Source organism: Vitis vinifera, chromosome 18 (genome assembly GCF_030704535.1).
Source record: "Vitis vinifera cultivar Pinot Noir 40024 chromosome 18, ASM3070453v1".
In the NCBI taxonomy this organism is placed as follows: domain Eukaryota; kingdom Viridiplantae; phylum Streptophyta; class Magnoliopsida; order Vitales; family Vitaceae; genus Vitis; species Vitis vinifera.
Window position 1 is genome coordinate 27,380,213 of NC_081822.1, and position 13,067 is coordinate 27,393,279.

Genomic DNA, 13,067 nt, shown 5'->3' on the forward strand with positions numbered 1-13,067 from the left:
TTTTCAAATTCCTAATATTTTGTATGTTATCGAATTATTGGTTAAAATATCTGCTGCATTGTAGGTTGTAAGCATACACTGTGCAGTGGAGAAATTCATGTCCTTGATTCCCTTCATTGAATCCACTGAAAGCATTCAAATTTCTGAAGCTGAATGGGGAATTGAAATTCTTGATCTTCCTGTTACTTCAAAATTGCGAATATTGACAGGTAGGCAATCATGATTTTAAAGGGCTAAGCTTGGTGTTATAAAATTGCATTAATTATGAAATAGTTTCTAGATAAAAAAAAGGGCTTCTACTAGAGAAGCAACGTTGTTCTTCTCCTTAAGGTTTCTTTTTCCTTTTTAACCAAAGGCTCTTTTACTCCAATTATCCAAATACATCTAGAAACTTTTATTGCACCTAGAAAAAGCTTTCAGCTCCCAAGAAGCCATTCCAAACAGCACCTAAATATAACGACATGAATAAATCTTGCTTGCTGCATCTGACTTGCTTGTTACAATTGAAACTCATAACACCAAGATGTCTGCACTTGAGATGGCTTCAATATTTTTATTTCCTAGAACATTGAACTTGGACTTGGCTAGTACTTCTTTGAACATAGCAGACTTTAGAATGGGAAGTGTGATACTTTTATCTATGCTCCAGTGTAATTTGTATGAGATGTTAATATTGTTATTATTGAGCATTTAAGATAGCTTTTCAAGAAGATGCTTACTAGCAATTTCTTTTGTTAAGATTTTTTATTAAGTCTTAAAGTCGTCTTAGTAACCGTTAGTGACAAAGCAATCTTGTGAAAATGGAAGGATTTTTGTGGTCCCTGGTGAACCAATTTAGAAAATGAATCTTTCTTTTCTAATATTCTACCATTGTGAAAATGTAGAAAAAGGTTTTGGCTTCCAAGAAGCCATTCCAAACAGCACCTAAATATAATGACTCATGAATAAATCTTGCTTGTTGCATCTGACTTGCTTGTTACAATTCTAACTTAGAAGTCTCTTACATGGCATAAAAAGGGATCACAATATGATTTGGAACTCAAGTTGGTGTTCAACAAGTATTTGAGTTGTCTGTCTCTGGAATAGCATCAATGATAATGTTCTCACATTTAGATTTCAAAATTATTTTCGAAAAAACTTCTATGTCCAGGAATAGTTTCAAATGAATATTTAATTATTTAAAAGTGATTTTTTAAAGTATATTAAGAGTACGTTTGGAGGTGGTTTTAAAAAATGTTTTTAACATTTCTAACACTTAAATGATAAAAAATTTCAAGTGTTAGAAAAATTAAAAGCGTTTTCTAGAATTATTGTCAAACGGGCTCTAAAAGTCTATTTGACAGTAATTCTAAAAAGTGTTTCTAGTATTTTTTAACACTTGAAATTTTTTATTTTTCAAGTATTAGAAAGGCTAGAAACATTTCTCAGAATCACTATCAAATGCACTTTAAGAGTCCATTTAGTAATGACTTTAGGAAATACTTTTAGCTAAAAATTGTTTTTTTTTTTAAATTAGGTATTTGAAAAAATTTAGGAAATACTTTTAAAAATCTGAAAAATCACTTGTGGTGTTTTTCAACCTAAAAATACTTCTAGAAAAAAAAACACTTGTACTAAAAACACTTGGAATAAAACATTGTCAATCATAGTACTCTAAACATGTAATTTTTTAAAAATATTTTCAAGCATTAATGAACGTTTTTATCCTTAGTAGAATCAATCACATTCACATAAGCTCTTAAAGTGTTACTATGTACATAAATTAAATAATTTTTATGTCTAAAATTATTTTATTAGGCACTTGTACTAGAATGTAGTAGGTATATGATGACTTAAAGTGTGTTTGTCAGTAATTCTAGCAAGTATTTCTAGCCCTTCTATCTTTCTAATAAAATTTTTAAGTGTTAGAAAATTTATAAATTTTAGAATCACTATCAAATGCACTCTTAATAGAGTTGTACAAAATAAGGATAAAAATTAATTATATGGATGAATTTCACTTTAAAATAAACATATAGGATATATTCCAATTTATTAATGAAAATAAGCTTAAGCTTGGAAGGAAATCACTTGGAACGTAAGTTAACCTTTGTACTTGTTTTGATAAAGGTTGAATATGTGAAGCAATACATGCTAGCTGACTTATTAATAAAATTGATTTTGAGGATTTAGATGTTGTTTGAAAGACCTTTTTAAAAGTTAAAGTTAACATTTGAAGGTTAATTATAATTTTTAAAATCAACATTTGATGTTTAAATGTAATTTTTAGAAGTATTTGGTTCAAATTCACAATCATGAGCCCTACACTTCCCAACTTAATTTATCAGCATCTTGGAAAAGCAAAGAGATCTATGTTTTTTCTTAAATAATATGTTGGAGTTATATTTTTAGTTAATTAAAATTTTTAAAAAGTCTCATATTTGATCTTATCTTTTAAAAACTATTTTAATACAAAGAAGGAATTATTCAAGGCAAGCTTAAAAATGGCATGTACAAATTTCAAGTCTCTGAATCAACCAATTCTCATTCAGATTGGCATTCTCATGAGCCTTTTAATCATCCTGCTGTAACGGTTAATAATGCTACCTCTAAGACTTTTGACATTTTGTATCCTTGTTTAGGTCACCTTTATGTTGAGATTGTAAAGAAGGTGATCTCACTCTCTGTTTTCTTGGTTGTATCCTTTGCATACAAAGGGTCAAGCTTTGTCTATATTTGTTCACTTCAAAAATCTTGTAGAAAACCAATTTAACAATAAGATAAAATATAATCAATTTGATGGTAGGGGTGAGTTCAAGCCTTCTCATTCTTAGCCAATCATTGCATTAAACATTGATTGTCTTGTCCTAAAACTCCACAATAAAAGGGTCGGGTAGTATCATTATGTTGTAGGTTAGCCTTGTTCACTCAAGCATCTCTACAAATCATTATGTTGTCGGTTAGCCTTATTCACTCAAGCATCTAGGCCTTTCAAATTTTGGGTGTATGCATTTCGTGCAGCTATTTTTCTTATAAGCAGAATGGCTTCTTATATGTTAAACTTTTAATTTCCTTATCAAGTTCTTTTTGGGTCAATTCTTGATGACTCTTCCTTTAAATCCTTTGGGTGTCTTTGTTATCCTTTTATTCATCCTTTCAATAAATAGAAACTACAATATTGGTTTACTAAATGTCTCTTTGTTGGTTATCACACTCGTCACTAATTGTATCTTTGTCTTGATTGGACCTTTGATAAAGTTTACATCACTTATCATGTTGTCTTTGATGAATCTTGTTTTCCTATGGTTGTAGGCACTCTCCCTAATGTTTCGACTCATCTTCTCTCCTTACTTTTCCACTTGCTTTTATTCCTATGCCCTTTTCTTCTTCTCATTCTTCTTCAATTTCCTTATCCCATCCCCCATTCAACCAGTGGTTTTAGACTCTAGGATGCATCTATTAGCTCCAACTATTAATACTCATCCTATGCTTATCTGTGCCAAAGCTAGTGTTTTTAAACATAAGACTTATCAAGCTAATGCTTCCACTGAGTTGTCTACTTTTCAGCTATCTATCAAGGATCTTCATTAGCAAAAAGCTATGGAAACTAATTATGATGCCTTGATGAAGAATGATGCTTATACACTAGTTCCTTTACCTTTGAAAACCAATATTCTTGGTTGCAAGTGGGTTTATAAGTCCAAGTATAATTCTGATGGCAATGTTGAATGTTTTAAGTCATGCTTGATTGCAAAGGGATTTCATCAAACACATGGCATTGACTACTTTTAGTCCAATGGTAGTCAAAGTGGCTACTATTTGAATTGTTCTCATGATTACTCTCTCATTTGGTTGGATGCATGGTTTGCTTAGTTGGATATGCATAATACTTTTTAAAATGGTGATTTAAATGAGCAAGTATTTGTATTCCAACCACAAGGATTTTTTTCATCCTAATATTCTGACTAAGTTTGCAAGCTTAACAAGACTCTTTATGACCATCTCACGTAGGCTTCTCATGCTTGGTTGTCTAAATCAAGATTAACATTAGGCAACTGGGGTTTTAGATGCTTAAGGGATGATAATTTAATGTTTGTTTATTATTAGCCTCTTATCTTATCATTATCCTGGTCTATGTTAACAACGTATTAGTTGTTGGTAGTAGCTCTACTCAAGTCTCTCAATTGGTTGCTTTCCTTAACGCTTCCTTTCCCTATATGATCTTGGTGTTGTCAATTATTTTTTTGGTGTTGAGGTCACTCATACATTTGAAGCCCTTCTTCTTAGTCAACACAAGTACATTACGAACTTGCTTACTTGCACAAAGATTCTTACTTGTAAACTAGCTGCTACTCCTACTCATGTGGGTCCAACCTTGCCTTAATCTGATGGGGAGACATTTCCTAATGCCCCTTCACAACATTGTTGTTGCTTTACAATATGTCACCATTACTCAACCAAACCTATCTTTTGTTGTTAATAAGTTTGCCAGTTCATGTCTTAGCCTACTTTTGCCCTTTGGTTAGTTGTGAAACACATTTTGCGATATTTAATAGGATTTTTTTTATTAGTATTCTTTTACAAATGGTTGATTCTCTTCATCTTCAAGCTTATTCGGATGCAATGCCTCTTGTCTCAATACAAGAAAAGCCCTAATGGTTATTGTGTCTTCCTTAGGCTGAATTTGGTTTTTAATTCTCTACTAGGTAATGGGTTATTTCAAGGAGTAGTGTTAAATTAGAATATTGTGGCATAGTTATTGCAATTGCTGAGCTCACTTGAATCTAATCTATGCTTTAGGAATTATTTATAGCATATGTTACCCCTCCATTTTTGTGGTGTGATAATCAGAGTACTACTCATTTTACTACAAATCCTTTCTCTCATGCTTGCTCTAAATATATTGAACTTAATCTCCATTTCATTTGTGGCAAAATGTTATATAATGATATTGTTATTGAATATATTCCCTTTATTGATCAACTTGTTGATGTGCTTACAAAGCATTTTCCAAGAACATTGATGTTGACCTTTTGTAGTAAGCATTATGTTGTTCCCAAATTGATTAGCTCTTGCGAGGGGATGATAAATAGTAGATTGCCACCTCAACTCAACTTCTAGAATAATCTATTAGTTGTAGCAACTATTTTTTATGGATGCATATTAGGTACCTTTGTTTTGTTCATCAGGTGAATTACACAGGAAAAACTTATATAAATATTTAACATCACCAGCTCATGACTAGGGCAATTTTTTAGTTTATTCTTTAGAATTTTCAATTCACTTCCAAAGCTTATAAATAACAAATTGTTGAAACATTTTTTTCCCTCAAAACCTAAAAATCACAAAATTTTGAAATATTGGACTGACTTTTTTTTTTCCCTTAACACTTTCATATTTGACTTCATAATTTTAGCAATAAAAAGGAACCGATTGCTTACGTTATTGATTTTGAAATGTCTGTATTTTATTTTGGTTTATTAAATTACAATTAAATTGCTTGGTTTATGAAACAATTCCAATAAATTCTAAATTCATCCCAACATAGAAAAAAAAAGAAGAAATATTTTGACTAGAGTTAATTATGCTGATTTGAGATTAGGGATGATTTTATATGAATTTATTGCATTTTCAAGATGTTTTACAGGCAAATGGTAGTAAATTTTATACTCGAAGCACATTATCACTATATACTTAGGTATCCATGTAAATAAAGCAATATCTTAGTGAGGGCTTCCAAGCTCCACACTAAATATTATTATCATGGAAAAGATGATGTAATGATGGTAATTCTTCATAAAATCAACCAATAAATAGGATTCCAAAATGAGATGAAACTAGTGAGTTTCAATTGATGTCAATCATATTCTAGGTTTATGATAAAATTGCCAACCTAAATTCATATGCTTAGAAGGTTATGTCATTTTTGGGATTTGGACTATAGGTTGGTATTGTTGGAAGTTATTAACATATTTGGTTACTATATTTAAATTATATATTTAGTTACTATATATCTATTTATTTAGTTACAATATCTCTTATTTATTTAATATATTAGATTATTTAGTCTTTTTAAAAGATTGTTATAAGGCTAGCAATTTAATCATTTTTAATTACTTCATTTCAATAAAAAACCAAACATTTTTATTTAACAACTAATACTTAAAAAAAAAAAATTGATTGCCACAAATTATATAAATACTTATTAAAATAACTATTAAGTTAAATTATAAGAACACCCTTATGCTAGTAATAATTAATTATGCTTTGATTATTCTTTATATATATATATATATATATATATTATGCCCGTGGCTATTATTAATAGCCTTCAATAGTCCTTAATAAATAGTTAAAATGTCAAAATGTTTAAACACAAAACAACTCGTTTTTGTTTTGTTTCTTGTGTTTTATTGTTTTGATAATCAATCTATATTACCTTGTGTTTTATTCCTATTTTCATCATTTTGCAAATTCTGTTTTTAAAAAATGTATAATTGAGTCACCATTATTCATGGGTTTGTGGTAGATTATCATATCCCCTCAAAGTATTAAGGAATCCATTAAGGAGCACAAAAGTTTTATGTCATGGATGTGAGGTTAAAGTGTAGGTATTATAGTGTAAATCTCAAGGAGTAGCCGCTATTGGATAAATCTGGATATATAATTCTTAATATCAAGTGGATTATAGTTCTATAGTCTCTAGACTTGAGAATTTTGACATTTGAAAAAGTCTTTGAGAGACCTTGTGGGTAGTTTTTTTACGAATATCTTGTGTTTCCATGTATGATTAGAATTCTTGAAGTTAATCAATAATTATCATTCTAGTTAAAGAATTCATAAAAAAAAAAATCTAAAAATTTATAATTTTTAGGCTAATGTCCAAGGATTACCTATTCAACCTCCTTGGTAATTTCATGGTATAAGATTTTAAATTTTGATTTCAAATTTGATTTAACTAATTCTCAAAAATATAAAACAATCATGATAATTTTTTAATAAGTTTATATATATATATATATATATATATATATATATATATATATATTGTATAGTACTTAAATATAAAGAAATTTATAAATACAAAAAAATTATCCATATATTAATGTTTTTATATCTGTGAATACATCCAAACTAGATAAATCATCATTTTAATATTAAATATGTTTTCAAGTTTTGTAAATATTATCAAATATCACAAATGTTATCAAACATATATTGTTTCCTTTAGAAAAATAACTTCAATAAGTGCATTATTGCTTATTTTATCATTTCTTATAATGTTTCTCAATATTTATATAAGTTTTGATAAATACCCAATATTTCTATAAAGGATTCAGTAGTAATGTGTATTGGCTTTGGTATAGACAAGTTCAAGAGTATGCCTTTAATATTTGAAGAGCAAAATACATACAAGTAATATTTGTAACCTAAACAAAAATGATATTATTGAAGCTTATATATTCTAAATATCATTCAAGTTTAAAAGTAGGCTCATTTGCAGTTTGCTCTTACCATTTTTCTTGTTAATGCACGACTTACAACATCAGGATAGCACAATCTACTCCATTTTCCAAGTTCTTCAGGAAATTCTTGTCCAACAATGTCTTGCCCCATTTGTTGTAACAAATCATGCATCCATATCTTGTTGTCTACAATACTTATGAGGCACTTATCACCAAGGACTCGTATTCCACTCTCTGCATAGAAGTTACAAGCCTCTAGGATTCTAGTAACAAAATCTTTATCCTCTCCATTAAAGAAGCAAGCAACATCTAGGAATATCTGTTGTTGTGTGCAATCTAATTCATCATAACTTCTCTTAAGCACACATTGAATTTCTTGGTTAGGTTCCCGTTCTAGTTTATGCAATTCACTTTCCCATTGACGTACTATCTTGCCATATAGGAAACAACCCAAAACTTTAAGACCTAATGGCAAACCATTAACATAATGTATCTATGGACCCGCATTTTTCACGTGCTCCCCCACTCGATCGGCGAGACTCGCTTTTGGTGAAAAATTAATTTTTGGAAAAGTCGGAGTCGCCACTTATTTTATTTTATTTTTGAAAGGGAAAATAAAACAAGAAATAAAACCCTAAAAAAGTGACTCCATAATTTTGTAAAAGCATGTCTTTGAAAACCCGAGTCTAGGTCCGGGGATCAGATTACTTATTGGGAAGATACCTCTAGGAGGTAGCACCCCTCTAAGCCCTAAAGAGGTCTCTACTAACAAAGTTAAGGGAAGTGTGGCAATTAATCAGTTATTAATGGATACCTAAGTAGGCTAGGTGGTTCCAAAAAATAACATGCCAAACAAGATCAAATCATAATAAAGGAAGGTTAGGATGCGTACCCGGACCGCTTCTCAAGCGCTATCATAAAACATCAATGGCTAATTTAAACAATATATCATCCAGCATGTATTTTATTAGAAATAATGAAACAATGAAACATGTATATCATAACACTCAAGCATTATTAGACATAAACATTATTTCACAATGACAAGCATATTCACAAAATTCAGAAAGTAGGTGATAGAGGACATACCTGGATAGCATAGATAATTTGTAACGTGCTTCCTCAAGTTGTAAGGGGTTAGATAATAAATAATAAAATATAGAAATCCTAGCATGCTCGTTATCTAATTAGCATAGAAAAAGTGATCAAAGTATACAGAATCATCAATTATCACATACATCTTGTATATAATTCCTAAAAAAATAGATAGACATGATTTCAACAAGTGTCAAATGTGGCAACAAAAATAAATCTTGAAAAGATTTTCTTATGTAGGGGTTTCACCAATTCCCCAATCGATATACACGAATTTAGCTTAGAATTATCCCATTTATTTGGGAGCACAAGCTTTGATTCGTGTTTTATTCAAAACTGTAATTTTATTTGAAAGATGTGAACCGATCAAAACATGGTTGCACATTATTTTAAAAAATGAGATTTTGATTCTAAGAACTCTAAATGAATTTTTGAAAATAGATTTTTAAAGGGATCTTTTAAGAAAAGTGTTGGATTTCAAAATAAAAGAAATTAATTTGAAAACAACAAGACATAAGGAACAAAATACCAAGCAAAACAAAAGTGATTAAAATCACAAAGTAGAGTTTTTGACAACTGAGAAAATTGAAGTGGTGGGAATGGAGGTCAATCTTCACTATTTTCCGATGGCCTCCGAAAAGTAAATTTTACCATAGACTACCAAAGCAATAAACTATTCGAACTTAGATCATATAAGCTAACGATATACCCACCAAGAATTAATGACTATTTTCGAGAAACACATCAATTAAAAATAACAATCAAGAATTAGCACATGATCAATCAAACACACAAACACATCTAGACTGGTTAAAATGGACGAAATTAAGTCAAGGCAAATGTGAATTTTCAGTCATAAAATTAATTTTATTAATAAGCTAATATTATAGAAAATGCCTAAACTAAATAGATGAGTGAAGCCAAATCAGAGTAAACTAAAAGCATGAACTTTTAGATATAGAATCAATTTTATTAATGAATTAAAACTATAAAAGTACCTAAACTAATCAAAATGAACCAAATTAAATTGAAGCAAGCTAAAAAAAAGTGAGCTTTCGAACATGGGATTAATTTTATTAATAAACTAAAATTATAAAATTACCTAAACTAATTAAAATGAACAAAATTAAATAAAAGAAAACTAAAAGTATGAACTTTCGAACATGGGATTAATTTTTTCAATGATCTAAAACTACAAAAGTATTTAAACTAAATAGATGAGTTAAATTTAACCAAGGTAGACTAAAAGAAACATGATTTTTTTCACATAAAATTGATTAAACCAAAAAGTTAGAAACTCACAAACACATCTAAACTAAAAGAAAAACCAGCACTAAAGTAAATTGAAATGAAAAAATAAGAACTTTATCATGTAGAATTAATTAAACTAATTATAAAAAAAAACATCTAAACTAACGAAATAAATTAAAATTAAACTAAAATAAAATTTAAAAAAAAAAAGAAAAAGAAACTTGCCTTCAAGAATGCATATTGCTGAATCTGTTGTAGGAAGACCGCTCTTGGATGCGTGCCGTTCTTTGCGTGTTTCAGAAAATCATCTCTTAATGCGTGGCTTATGTGGCGGCCATCTTCCTCTTTCCATAAGATACAATTCCATAAGTACCCGAACCAAGTTCTTTTATGTATTCCAGGTCAGAATTTTATTTTATTTTTTATAATCTGCAGCACTCTAGTGGCTAGAAGAGAATAAAATATGGCCTGGTTGTGTAGTTGACAATGACGGGAATTGGAGGATTCATCGTTTTCAAAGATGCATGGATGGATGGGCTGCTGTCCAGATGGTTCCGTCAGTGAGTTCAAACAGCCGCCTCTTTGCTCTCAAATCTCCTTGCACTGATCCCTTCAAAACAGCCCCTCTCACACTCTCTAAACTCTCTCTTCGGATCATCTCAAACAGCAAATCCTCACGCTCTGAAAATGCGGACTGATCTTTGTGCGAACAGCAGCCTATGATCCCTTCAAAATGCCTACTAATCTCCTCCCAAACGGCATCCTCAAAGGCTCTAAAAAATCCCTAATCCGATCGCTTCAAACAACAGCCTCTCATGCTTCAAAACGCAGGCTGATCCTTTCCAAACAGCAGCCTCTCACGCTTCAAAACGCAGGCTGATCCCTTCCCAACAGTCGTCTCCTATCCCTTCAAAACGCCTCCTCCTTTATATGGCAGCTTCACTCTAATATTTCTTTCCTTTCCGTCGATGCACGTGTTATAGGAAAGTGCATACATGTGGTTCACATTGGAGATTTCCCAAGGATGCAGCCGCATGTTGTTTGGTAAGTCATTAGATCAGTTGACTTTTCTTTCTAAAAAAAAACCCAAAGGAATCTCCCTTACAGCCCACTATATGTGTGTTGTGTGGCCACTTCCTTCCTATTTTTGTTTTCCTTGATAAATTATCCGCCTTGTCATCTCTAAGCAACACATGGCACCCAGAGTGCTCCTTCTCAAGCAGTTGGTTGGCAAATACCGACAGCAACTCATTCTGGACTTTCTCAAGTAGCTTTGGTTCACTTCTATCCTCGGCAGAATATGAAGTTTTTAATCTTGAATTGACTGCTACTGTGGGGGCTTCAGGCTGATCCTTCAACCCAGAATTAGATGATGAGTCCACTAAATTCTCACTATTTGTCACAGCAACATCATTGGCAGAGTTAAAATCATCAACTTGATCCTGTTTCTTCAACTCCTCATAACTATCAACAATCTCCTGTACTGCACGAACAAAATCAGCACCTTTTCCTTGACGTTTGGTAAGAAGAGATTCTTTTTTCTCTTCTGTATCAGAATCTTCGTCATCGAAGAACCAATCTTCATCCTCATTCCAAGGGTCTGCTCCAAAATTAAGGCTTTAGGATTTAATATCTTCTGGTACTTCAAACCGGACAGCCCCATCTTTAACAGTAGCAAGCTCTCTCAATAATTTCCTCATGCAAAACAGAATAAAATTAAATTGAAAATAAAAATAAAAATAAAATAAAAATTAGAAGAAAAGAGAATAAACTAATGGAAATCATGAGATTGGTAATAAAATAAAATATGATTTAAAAGAAAAGAAAGAGAACAATGAGAGACTAGATTATATATCCATCATTCAATAAGGGGGCTATATGCACATTTTGGAGTCTAAACAATTCAAGCAATTTCCTATTAGATAAGTGAATAAATAAAATAAAAATAAAAATAAAAATTGTAATAGTAATAATAATGACAATGATAATAATAAACAAATAAAGAGTAAAAAATGAAAATGAATAAACAAAATAAATATAATTATCGAATACATGCAATAATAATAATAATAATAATAATAATAATAATAATAATAATAAAAGTTATCTATATATATATATAAAAGTTAAGCTCGATGAAGTGTTTAAATGGCCGTACATTGGTGCCTAATGAACTAAGTGTCCTAAAGTGGACCTAGGGTGCCTAAGTGGACCTAGGGTGCCTAAATGGGCCTAGAGTGCCTAAGTGGACCTAGGGTGCCTAAATGGGCCTAGGGTGCCTAAGTGGGCCTAGGATGCCTAAATGGGCCTAGGGTGCCTAAATGGGCAACCCTAAAAGCTATCCTAAAAATGAACGAAAAGCCTAAGTCTAAAATAGGGCTGCTAAGGGTCACAATAAGGGGTCAGATAATCCCTCGACCAAAATCTCCGAGGTGGCTCAAAAAAAGGTAAGTAGTATGAGTAGCAATGGGCCACCAAGGAACTATTGTGGAACACTGAAAACAAATTTAAAGACGTGCTAAAGGGACAAAATTGAGGGTCTACAGTACCACAAAATTTGAAAGTGTTTCATAATCTTCCTTGGGGTGGTTCTGTTTAAGCGCATTCCAACAAAAGAGTTCAACAACTTCCTTGTGATCTAATTTCTTAGCCTCATATAATGTATCCACTTCATGCACCTCTAGCAAATGCTTATCTTTAGTTGTTACAATAATTCTACTACCTGGACCAAACCAATTATGATCACCAGCTAAGGCTTCCAATTGGTTCAAATCATTAACATCATCAAGCACAAGAAGAACCTTTTTAAAGCAAAGCCTATCTTTTATCATATAGATCCCTTCATCAATAGTGCTTATAAGTTCTTCCTTCTTGGCAAGATATCATGAAGGAGTTGCTTTTGTAAATGAAGTAGACCCTGACTTTTCGAATCCTCTCTAACATTTGCAATAAAGGTAGTAATCATGAATTGAGCAACAATTCGATTATATAAAACTTTGGCAATGGTTGTCTTACCAATTCCTCCAAGTCCATAGATCCCAACCATGCGAACATCATTTGATATTGAATCCATCATCCATGGAAAAATTTCTTCCATTTCTTGCAAATGATAATCCATCGCAATGAGGTTCTTGTCAACATGTAAGAGTTTATGACTAAATCTCATCAAAATAACACGAGTAATATCTTCAATATAATCCGCCTCAGGCCTGCCACCAGCAAGGCATATACATGGATGAGCCAATAGAGTAACAAATAGTAGAAAACATGAACTAA